Raw genomic sequence first — 12,885 nt, 5'->3', positions numbered from 1 at the left:
AGTTTTCATTAAATCTGAAAATTATGGCCATTATTTTTTCAAATATCCCTTCTCTCCTCTCCTCTCCTCTCCTCTCCTCTTCTCTCTCTCTCTCTCTCTCTCTCTCTCTCTCTCTCTCTCTCTCTCTCTCTCTCTCTCTCTCCCTCTCTCTCCCCCCCCCATCCTCCCTCCCTCCCTCCCCATTCTTTGGTACCTCCAATTACATGTATATAAGGCCCTTGGAGGTTTGTCCCATGGCTCACTGATATCCTTGTCTCATTTAAAAACTCTTTTTTTTTCAGGCTGGGTGCAGTGGCTCATACCTGTAAGACTAGTATTTTGGGAGGCCAAGGTGGGAGGATGGTGTTAGCCTAGGAGTTCAAGACCCACCTAAGCAACATAAGGAGATCTTGTCCCTACAAAAAAAAAAAAAAAAAATCAACTGGGTATGGTGGTGCATCCCTGCAGTCCCAGCTACTCAAGAAGCTGAGGTAGAAGGATCACCTAAGCCCAGGAGGGCAAGGCTGCAGTGAGCTGTGATCATGCCACTGCACTCCCGTCTGGGTAACAGAATGAGGCCCAACTCAATAAAAAAAATACATAAAATTCTTTTTTCTTTCATTTTGAATAGTTTCATTTCCTGTCTCTTCAAGTTGACTGATCTTTTTTTCTGCCATGTCTAATCTGCCATAAATCTCATTTAGTGAATTTTCAATTTAGATATTGTAGTTTTCAGCCAGGCTCAGTGGCTCAATCCCAGCACTTTCTCAGCTTAGGGTCTCTTTCATTTGACTGATTATTCTCATGATTATGGGTAATTTTTCTGGCTTCTTTATGTGCTTAGTAATCTTTGATTTGATGCAAAACATTGTAAATTTTATCTTATTTGTTGCTGTATATTCTTCTGTTCCTATAAATACTCCTGAGTTTTGTCCTGGGATGCAGTTAAGTTACCTGGAAAAGTTTGGTCCTTTGAGTCTTACCCTTTTGATTTGTTAAAGAGTGCTCAGTCTACAGTTCATTATTCAGGGAAGAATAATATAATAACTGAATAATGAACTGCAAGTCAGTCTTTAAGTTTAGGATTTAGTTCTGCAGAAGACTTCCTAAATGACCTTGGCAACGTATTTAATCTTCTTTCTAAAAAAAAAAAATAAGGCCAGGCATGGTGTACTAAAATATTCTTAACCTATTAAATCCGAGAACTGGCGTGCTTATGAGTTACCCAGAAAAGAAAGTAAGGAATAAGAAAATCCCAGCACTTTGGGAGGCTAAGGGGGGAGGATCACTTGAGTCCAGGAATTCAAGACGAACCTAGGCAACATAGCAAGACTTTGTCTCTACAAAAAGAATCAGAAAATTAGCCAGGTGTGGTGGCACATATCTGTAGTCCCAGCTACTTGGGAGGCTGAGGAGGGAATATTACTTGAGCCCAGGAGGTCGAGGCTGTGTTAAGCCATGATCTGTGCCACTGTACTCCAGCCTGTGTGACAAAGTGAGGCCCCAAATTTTTAAAAAAAGAAAGTAATTTCAGAAAAAGATTCACTTTCATTAAAAATTACAAAGCACTCTGAAAGAAAAAGAGAGGGAGAGGGAGAGAAATTAAGGACAGTGGGCATTCCACACACTGTTTTTGTGAGTAAAGGTGACTTTTGTTTAAGAATTGGCCTCTAATCTATGAAAGCATTTCATTCTGAGGACAGTTAAAAACACAGACATTAAGGAGAGACAGACTTGGATACTCATCAGACTCCAACACACATATATCAACCTGTCTGAGCCTCCATTTTCTCATCTGTAAAATGTCAAATAGAAGAGAGAAAACTCTTAATTCCACCAAATTAAAATATACAGGAAAAAAAGTAACTTAACATTCCCTGGAACTCAACTGAACTATACACCAAAATAAACACCTAAATATTCTCTCCTTTCCTGTCTCCCTCACAATTTTCAAATGGTTTTAAATGAATCAGTTGAAACATTCACAATTTTTAAAAACACATATAGAGCCCATATAATTCAAACCCTCTACACTTATTTATGATCCTTGCTTAGTTCCTCAAAATATAGCTATTACTCTGCTGTATCCGCTTATTAATACTTAACTCCAAATTTTAGAGTTCCATAATTTTTCAATTAAATATGAAGGACAATGTTATCTCAAATAGATTTCAATGCCAAAATTAAATTCCATGCAACTCTTTATGTAGACTGTTGAATCGGAGTAATCCAAAGTGAATTAATGTTTGAACCCACAGCTGACAATATAAATCCATTATTCTTGAGCAAATCTCATTAGACAAGATTTGGTCAAATCTTTCCCATTCCTAAAGTATGTATTAGTTTTTATGGCCAAATATATTCTTTTCAAGACAGTACAAAAGTTACATGAAATTTTTTTGTTTTATTCCACTAAACGTTGTTAGAGATTAACAATTTTTGTTTTGCCTAATAACCGGAACTGAAAACTTACAACACAAATAAAATAGTCACTCTATGCCCAGACCTTTAACTCTTGACTTGTTTTTATATTTTTTTAAATAATAAAACTCATCATTTGATATGTATTTTAGAATGCCACCGGATAAGAATGCTCAAGAAGTAGAAATCAAGAACCTCTGCTAACTCATTTGTGACGTACATTCTTTCTTCTACCAATAAAGGCTCCATTTGAGAAGTAGTGATTTGCTTATTTTTATTACAGCCTTTTCATGTTCCAGCAGCCTCTTATGCTCCTATCTATTACTTTCTAAAATTATACTTTTCTGAGCTCTGTGCTTTGTGTGCCAAGCTTGCAAAATAAGAGAATTCTAAAAGTCTACTTTGTTTCTTGGAGAGTACTAAAATATTCTTAACCTATTAAATCTGAGAACTGGGGTGCTTATGAGTTACCCAAAAAAGAATGTAAGAAAGAATAAGAAAAGAAAGCTGAAAGGAAGGAGAGAGAGGGGAGAGAAAAAGAGATTGATTTTCTTAGGGTAGTTTAAAATAGTTTTCTGGATTCAGGAAGGAGTAAGTACTATCTTCTTGTTATATGTAACTCTTTTCCTTTTGGTGTAATTGGGAAGATCCTCAACTGGGAGTTAAGAAACCCACATTTTAGTTCCAATTTTGCTACTATTCTTCACTGTAGTCTCCAACCTCCTGAGACTGGGGTCAGACATGAAGACTAAGAATATTACTCCTGAGAGGGTTTCCAAGTCTCAGTAGTCATGATGCATAGAAAGTTGACACGTTGGTATGGCCCTAGCCAGCACATTAAATCACTCACTTTATTTATACAAGAAGACTGTCTCATGGTGTTAATAATGATGAAGTATGATTATTAGGGTAAATATAAGAAGATACTTTTGAATTTTCATTCTTTGAATTTTCAATTTCTGTGACACACTCATGTTCAAAGGGGGTGAGCACCAATTTGTCTACTTCCTGCCATACACTACTATAGGTAACTTCGGCTAAACTGTATTTAAAAACTGAAAAGAAGGATATTATACAACCATAAAATAGCCTAGAACCTTACCTCTCAAAGTCCAGCTTGGGGAAAAAGGGAATTTCAGTGTGCCAGAAGGGTTAAAATCCACTGAAAAAACATGGAACATCTTCTTAGACATCAACTTTACTCAAGACATTTTGGAAAAAAGTATAATCATTATATTTATGCTAAATATAGGAATATTATGGTATATATGGCAACATTTATATTAAAGGTAAGACAAAACATGAAACTAAAGCAAATTCTAGCTTGTGACCAAACTTTTAAGGCAGTTGTTCACCATTCTCTGCTATTAACCATACTTTTGTAAAAAGTTTGAGGTGCAGTGACTTTGATGACTGGTCAAGATTGGTATATTCATACCTCTACTAATTTTGGAGATGGATAGTGGTGATAGTTACCTCATTATGAATGTATTTAATAACACTAAACTGTATAATTCAAATGGTTAAGTTGATAAATTTTACCACAGTTTTTAAGTTTGGGAGAAAAAACCCTCTACTAAAGTTCAATGTTATCAAATGTAAATTATTTGGAGAGGTTTTTATTGAATTTGACTGTGTTTTTTGTTGTTGTTTTTTGTAAGTCAGGGCCTCACTCTGTCACCCAGACTAGAATGCAGTGGCACAATCATGGCTCACCACAGCCTTGACCTCATGGACTCAGGTAACCCTTCCACCTCAGCCTCCCTAGTAGCTGGCACTATAGGCGTGTGCCACTATGCACAGCTAATTTTTTTGTTTGTTTGTCTTGTTTTGTAGAAACAAGGTCTCACTATGTTGTCTAGGCTGGTCTCAAATTCCTGGGCTTAAGCAATCTCTAGCCTCAGCCTCCCAAAGTATTGAGATTACAGGCATGAGCCACCACACCAAGCCACTGGGCAATTAAGTAATGAGAATGAAAGAGAGGAATTAAAAATTTCCAGGGTTGTTTGTTCATGCCCCCACCAAGCCACTATGCATGTCTGAATTGACAGCTATATCCTGTTATTTAGCTCATGAATCATCTCCTGTTGTGCTCATGAAAAATGTACTTGATTCCAGGTTTTTAAAACACTTACCATTCTTCTTGTGAAGAAGGACCTTTACTTAATTCTTATCTTTGTGGGGGTCAGCATGCCTGCATCATTCAGTACCTGACACACTATCCAAGTCTCTGATTCTACCCCAGGATGGAACGAGAATGTATATAAGCAAATCTGTTAAAAATAGCCTTCAAATAAGATAAATAGGCTCCCTATGAAGACTCTACCAGAAAATCTACTTCTAAAACTACATCCTAAGGAAGTAAGGCAAAAATTTAGCTATTCGATTTTTCCTTTTATTATTAGAAAAAAGTTGGTTAGTCCCAAATAAGGAACTGCTTAAATTACAGTCATCCTTACATTCCATAAGATAATACTTATTCAACCATTAAGGCATATGACTATATACTTATTGCTAGGAAAAATATATATATGAAGAATAACTAGATATGGAAGTTAACACATGGTTGACAGCAATTGTTTCTTGGGATGGGATTATTAATTTTATCCGATATCCCGATTATTTGTATGTCTTTAATACAAACTGCTTATAGGAAAGAAAAAAAACACCAGTTTTCAGAAGTACTTATAAATCATGAGGTTGTCATTGCTTATTCATTAATTCAACAAAAATTTGCATTTATTGAATTAATTAAGACATAGTCCTGACCCTCATGGCTCTTAATTTATGAGGGAAAAAAAGGCATGAACAAACAACCCTGGAAATTTTTAATTCCTCTCTTTCATTCTCATTACTTAATTGCCCAGTCATTTCCTCTCTTGTTCATTGAGGATTTTGGCTCTTTGCTTACAGTTATCTGTCTCCTTGTATTTTCTACCATCATCATCTGCCGTTACAGTGTCCAAAAACTATGAGTTCTGACTCCACTAACTTTTACATTTAATACCCAATGCTATACCTTACCTTGATCATCAATAAATTATTCCTCCCTTAAAGTCCAATATATTATTCTCTGACTACAACCACTTATCCGTCCAGATTTTCATTGCATTATTCCCTAAACACCTGTTCTTACCTAATTTTGACCTCCTATCCTCAACTATTCCCTTTTCCTTCAAACCATGATCTTCCACATAGCTTCATATCTTTTCCTATCCAGCCTAGATTTCTCAGTTATATCAGCCTCTCCTGCTAATAATCTTTCCCCCTAGTTAATTCCCTCTCCCATTCCCTGGGGCATATATTTTACACTTTACTTTTATCTTTCTAGGCTTTATCAGAAAAAGGTAAAAACAATGAGCTATGAAGTCCCTTAACTTCCTGTTCTACATTTACAAGTTATACATATAACTGTCTTTACTACCTTCCTTTTAGTGTCAGAGAAAGAAGCATCTTTTCTCTTTTCCAGAATACTTCCTTTGTGTGTACCCTTGACCCCATACTCCCTCATTTCACATAGAATCTTGCTATAACTTTATTCCTTCTCTTTTAAATCTCTCCTCTCTGCTGACTGTCCCCACATTTTATAAAAATGTTAAACTCTCTTCTACTGCAGAATCTCCTCCTCTGTGCTGTAACTTCTCTACAATTATTATCCTTTATTCCTGTTTTTAAGAAGAAATCAAGAACCTTGAAATAATATACATGTATGGTATCCTTTCTTGATTTTTTAAAGTGAGAAAGCAGGATTTATTGAGAGGATAGTGAGAGGGGACCCAAAGGGGTTGCCTCAACATTTCTTGATTTTAATATACTTTTCTAATCAACACAAGCAGAATTCTGCCACCATCAAGCCACTGAATATGTTCTGGCAAACATTACTAATAGCAGCATTGCCAAGCCCCATGATCCTTTTCAGTTTTTTGTTTGTTTGTTTTTGTTTTGTTTTTAACATGTGTTTACCTTCTGACACTCCTAAATTCTTTCCTTTTGAAACCTTTCTCCCACTGGCTTTTTAAATACTGAATTTTGCTGGTGCTCCATCCCCTCCCTTTGGTCATTCCTTGTCTGCTCTTTTGCTACTTCCTCTTAGTTTGCACATTTACTTAATATTGGTTCTCATTTCCTCTCAGTATATTTGGTCTCTATGAGCAATGGCTTACATTATCCCATAATCTCAACTGCCACCTATTTAGGTGATGTCTATTTCCACCCCAAGCCTTTCTCCTGTCTCAGTTGCACATATTGCACTCCTACTGAACTTCGCTACTTAGGTATCTCCTTGGTACTTGATCTTCCATACTTAATATATCCTTGCTGAGCTCTTCTCCCTCCTCTTTCCCATTCTTCCATCCTACTCCCTTAAATAGTGTCTCCCTACACACACACACACACACACACACACACACACACACACACTCACTCTCTTACTCCAAAGCCCTGATTCTCCTCCATTTGTCCCTATCCTGGTTAATGATGCCACCATCATACTCTATGGCCAGGCCAGGCCAGGGACCAAGGAATCATTCTAGATTGCTCCCTCATCTCTATCCCAACTATCACTTTCCTAGTCCAAAAGCTCATTATTTCCCACCATGACTGTAAAACCATACAAAAGTACTTCAATTTGCTTTTTTTTTTTTAAAGAAAACTTTTACAACATTCCCAACAGTATTTAAATTATGAAATGACAACAGGTTACCTTGTTAGCAAACCATGAAGGTTATACAGAAACATATATTGGTTGTATTATTCTTGAAGTTCAGAAACCTTTTTTATACCCCAGTAACTGTGTCCAGCATATAGCAGCTGTTACTTAATTATCTGTTCACCTTTAAATAAAGTAAATGTGGCATATTTAAAGATACCTATAATAGCTATTTAAGATGCATGTTAAGCAGTTCAATAAATAGGATGTATAACAAACGTCTTTAAAAAAAACACACTGCCTACATACCTTTACATGTATATACACATATATCAGGAATTAGATTCCCTATAAATGAGCTTCCTTTCATTCCCCTCCTACTGCTGTCATGGATAATACTTAGCCTATCTATGCTCCCTCTGTTCCTTTTTTTTTTTTTTTAATTAAATCAGAGTCTCACTCTGTCGCCCAGGCTAGAGTGCAGTGGCACACTCATGGCCACCACAGCCTTTACCTGCTGGGCTCAGGCCATCCTTCCACCTCAGCCTTCCAAGTAGCTGGAACTACAGGCACGCACCACCTCACACAGCTAATTTTTTGATATATTGTAGAGATGGGGTCTCACCAAGTTGCCCAGGCTGGTCTTGAACCCATGAACTCAGGCAATCCTCTTGCCTTCACTTCCCAAAGTGCTGGGATTACAGGCATGTGCCATGGTGCCCGGCCATCCCGTAGTTTCTAATCATTACCCCCAAAATGATGAAATTCAGTGCTCCCTCATGGCTACTCTTAGTGTAAAAACAGTATACCCTTAGGCGAATTAGAGGGACTTTGCCTCTTCAACTCTTTTCTTTGTTTTCTGATTCCTGAAAGATGAAACCTTCTGTTCCACAAGATATCAAACTGTAATTTTCCTGAAGAAGAGAAACAAAGAACAGTATTCAGTACTGCTAAATGAATGAAATACAATAATACAAATATACAAAAGACAAATATGAAGCTTTCCTTGGTTGATTGGGAAAGGACATGGGGAGAAAGGTATATGGTATTTTTAAGAGGGCTTTAGAAGCGCCTTCCAATCATTCTGATTTTTTTTCTCCATTTTCTTTAATTTTCATGTATTCTATAATTAGGGAGAAAACGTTCAAAAGCAAGTCTACAGGTCTAGTTTTAAGGGCAAATAAAAACTACATACAAGCCGGGCTCGATAGCTCAGCCTGGAATCCTGCGCTTTGGGAGGCCGAGGTGAGTGGATTGCCTGAGGCTGCAGGTTCGAGACCCACCTAGGCAACTTGGTGAGACTTCATCTCTACAATAAATCAAAAAATTAGCCGGGCGTGGTAGCGTGTGCCTGTAATTCCGGCTACTTGGAAGGCTGAGGCAGAAGGATCACCAGAGCCCAGCAGGTCGAGGCTGCGGTGGCCGGGAGCGGCCACTGCACTCCAGTCTGGGCGACAGAGTGAGACTCCAACTCAAAAAAAAACAAAACTGCATACTAAGTATTTTTATATCAAGTGGTTTAGAAGAAACCTTGAACATTAACAACTGAATGTACTAACATTTTTTTACATCTAAAGGTTTAAACTTTAGAAATTTAAATTTTCTATAAAAGTAAATTTGGGCACAAATAAAGGTAGAGGGGAATTGTTAGATTTAGTCACATGCTATAAAAATTTCTTGTCAGGAAAAGTTTTATATCTACTCTATATTAGTAGTCTTGTAGCTTATTAAAAGTATTGCAGTTAAGTCATGTTAGCTTTGGGTTGTTTTGCCAATGGCATAAACATCTAATTGTAAGAAAAACCTCTATGCTCATAAAAATACATTCTCCAGTAAAGGGGAAAAGTTCTTTGATTAAATATGTATGACATTTTTCCACATGGAAAGTTGAAACAAATTTAATCTTCTGTTTCCCTTCAGACCTATCTTATTTTTTAAAAAGAGTTTCTTTAAAATTAGGTAAACAGTTTGTATATACTGTCCTGAGTTCACTGGGTCAAAAGTTAACAGTACGGGGTCATCAAGTAAATTAAATGTTAACAGCAAAAATTAAAGGACTTAAATTAAAAACACAGGGCCTAATCCTATGATGAAAAAAAGTAAGGTAAAAGTATTCCCATAAGAGCTGTAAACTGCTCACCTATTTCAAATAAATTACTTCTTCAGAGCTGCCTTAAAGGGTTAATTTGTCTTAAACTTGTAAGCATTTCCTAGGCAAAAGGGAATGTGATGTATTTTAATCTCATTTCCTCATAGATTTGTTCTATAAGTAATAAGTGTTATAGGTTAAGAATAGAAATGTACATGAGGCTCAACTGTCTTAGAGGAATGACCATATCCTCAGTTATATCTCCTAGAGACCAGACAGTCTCCATTTTACTTCTGTTTATTAAAAATATATAAGAAATTAATGTGAATAGATTCCTGGTTCCCTGTCTTCCTCAACTTCAGGGACAAGTTTCGTCACAAGTCATTAAAGTCTCTGAGAAAGCCATGAGTTGTAATTTTTTTTAAGTGTTTTACTCAATATAGTTTGTTTTTATTAAAACTCCAATTTTATTTTATTTTCTTTCTTTCTTTCTTTCTTTTTTTTTTTTTTTTTTGAGTTGGTGTCTCACTCTGTCACCCAGCTGGAGTACAGGGGCACTGTCACAGCTACTGCAGCCTCTACCTGCAGGGCTCAGTGATCCTTCCATCTCAGTCTTCCAAGTAGCTGGGACTATAGGCACATCCCATCATGCCCGGCTAATTTTTTTATTTATTGTAGAGACAAGGTCTCGCCATGTTGCTCAAGCTGGTCTGGAACCCCTAGACTCAGGCAATCCCCTTGCCTTGGTCTCCCAAAGCGCTGGGATTACAGGGGTGAGCCATCACACCCAGCCTCCAATTTTCTTTTGATAAGTTTTCATGAATAGATCATTTATATTATTTATCAGTCCTTTTTATAATCTAAAGTTGTTCCCAAATACAACAATTTAAGTGGGTAGGACAAAAAGTTAATACCAATCTTTGGTATATTTTAGACCATATATAGTATATGATTTATCATTCTGGGTGTCACTGTTTGAGAGGGGACTTGTTAAACTGGAGAATAACCAGCAGAAAGAAGGCAAATGGTGAAGGGTTTAAAAATCATAAAACCATTAAAGGAACATTTCAGAAGCCATTAAAGGCTGTCTGGGGGAGTGGGGATTCAGTTGTCTTCATGACTGAAAATAATACTGGCCACATTTAAAGGGTTATAACATTTGTTCTCAGTAACTTAGAGGGCACTTGGACAATAAGTAGCAGTAAGACAGAGGCATGTTTTAACACTTAAGGTTCTATGACTCCAAACCCAAATAGGCTAAATTTCCTTTGTTAAGTGCTTACGTTTATAGTATCTTAAAAGCTGTGTTTGTTTCAGAACACTGTATTTCATAGTTCATCTAAAGCCAGCTTTCTTGCACTAATTTTAGAAAGCAGATAACAAAAACAAATGGATTTATTCCTTTCCAGGAATCTTTATTGGTAAATGAAAAAAAGCTCATACTTTCTCAATAAATCTTAACTATTATTAATTGTACATGAATTTTAGTACAGTCCTATGATTTGTGGACAAGAATATGGAAGCAAAACAACTCCTACAGGAGAAAAAGCCTTAAGTAACTCCATAATCAAACAGAGTTGAAAATGCTTTATATGAATCTGCTCTAACCATAACCAATTGGAGCTCTAAACCATATAAATTTCTCAAAACAGAAGTACATTTCCTGATGCATGTATAAATTTTCTCCCATGTAACTAATATTGATATCTTTTACAAAGACAAAAAGTCTCTTGTTCATAAAACATTTGATCTTCATTAAAAGAATCTACCCAGCCAGGCTCGGTGGCTCAGCCTGTAATCCCAATACTTTGAGACGCCAAGGCAAGTGGATCGTCTGAGCCTGCGGGTTCAAGACCAGCCTGGGCAACTTGGCAAGACCTCATCTCACAATAAATAAAAAATTAGCCGGGTGCAGTAGCATGCACCTGTACTTCCAGCTACTCGGAAGGCTGAAGCAGAAGGATCGAACGCCAGAGCCCAGCAGGTTAACACTGGGGTGGCCATGAGCGTGATGCTGCACTCCAGCCTGGGCCAGGGAGTGAGATGCCAACTCAAAAAAAAAAAAAGAATAAAGAAAAGAAAAGACTCTACCTGACTGCAAAATACATCTTTGTTTCTAAACAGTATGTTCTCCTAAGCCTTACCTAATTAATTAAAGCATATAGTTATATAGTTTTACATTGTTTTTAAGTAATCTCTGAGGAAAATTTTTGAATTGTTTTTAAATGTGTCAATTAGCTACAGGAAAAATAAATAATCCAAGATACTTGATAGAACAAAGATGTTGTGAACATATAAAATAAATTGAAACGTTGCATTTTTAAAAGGAAATATAGATGGGTGAATTTGTGGGAAAAGTTAATCATATTCCTAACAACAAAATTGCATAGTTATATAATTTCAATAGTAGATAAGATGCTATATCTAATTAAATACTTGATGTCCATTTTGAGGTCTGACACTTTACAGACCTTTAAAAAAAGATTTAAAACATACTTTTAATGGATCTGTTAAGCAAAAAAGTACTGAAAAATACCTAGGTGGTAGTAAAAAATAAAATATGCACCTATTATTAGCGTAGCCACACATCAACACACATATAAAATGACTGTTTTTACATATTATATGAGTTTCCTAATGCCATAAAATTACTATAGCAAATAACCATAAACTTAGTGGCTTAAAACAATAGAAATTTATTATCCTACAGTTCTGGAGATCAGAAGTCCAAAGTGGCTAAAATCAAGATGTAGGCAGAGCTGCATTCCTAAAGAGTCTGTTTCTTGCCTATTTCAGCTTCTAGAGCTCATAAACTATTCTTTGGCTCATGGCCTCTTGAGTCTTTCTTACATTTCATCATTGACACTAAGTCTTCTGCTTCCCCCATCCACACTTCATTTAAAAGGCCCTGTAATTAGGCCTCCTCAGACCCAGGACAATCTATTTTTAGGTCATCTGGGTAGAAACCTTAATTTCTGTCTGCAACTTGAATTCTTTCTTGCCATGTAACATAACATGTTCACAAGTTCTAGAGAGATTAGGATGTGGACATCTTTGGACATTATTGGTAGGCCATTATTCTGCTTACCATATGCAGGAATACTTTTTCCTTTAGTTTTCTTCAGGAATTCTATGGACTGTCATCCATCTCTGAAATTACATGCAAACTATCCACATATATGCATTATTCTAGAGAAAAGGTCTATAACTTACAACAAATTTTCAAAGTTTAAGAATCAGTGAGCCAGACATGGTGGCACTCTCCTGTAGTTCTACTCAGAAGGCTGAGGCTAGAAGTGCGAGGCTAGCCTGGGCAACACTGGGAGACACTATCTCTTTAAAAAAAAAGAATCACTGGACCACCCCATAGAACACCAGTGTTCCTTAGAAGCAATTTGGTGGTGTCAACAATGCAAAATTTCTAGCCTGAGCAACATAGCAAGACATCATCTCTACCAAAAAATTAAAAACTAAGCTGCAAGTGGTGGCACATGTCTGTACTCTCAGCTACTCAGGAGGCTGAGGCAGGAGGTAGAGGCTATGGTGAGCCATGATTGTACCACTGCACTCCAGCCTGGTAGACAGAGTGAGCCCAACTCAAAAAAATAAATGCAAAATTTTGGACTAGCTTTTTAACATGTATATTTTTAACTATAATCATAAAACCTGGATATGGGTTTAAAGTTTTTTTTTATTGTAGTGTTTTTCCTTTGTGTGTTTTTACAAGGATTATATATATGGAGAGAGA

The sequence above is a fragment of the Carlito syrichta genome, unplaced genomic scaffold, assembly GCF_000164805.1.
Source record: "Carlito syrichta isolate Samal-C Ts95f unplaced genomic scaffold, Tarsius_syrichta-2.0.1 Scaffold305878, whole genome shotgun sequence".
In the NCBI taxonomy this organism is placed as follows: domain Eukaryota; kingdom Metazoa; phylum Chordata; class Mammalia; order Primates; family Tarsiidae; genus Carlito; species Carlito syrichta.
The sequence above is the reverse complement of the archived record's forward strand: the minus strand, read 5'-3'. Positions refer to the sequence as shown.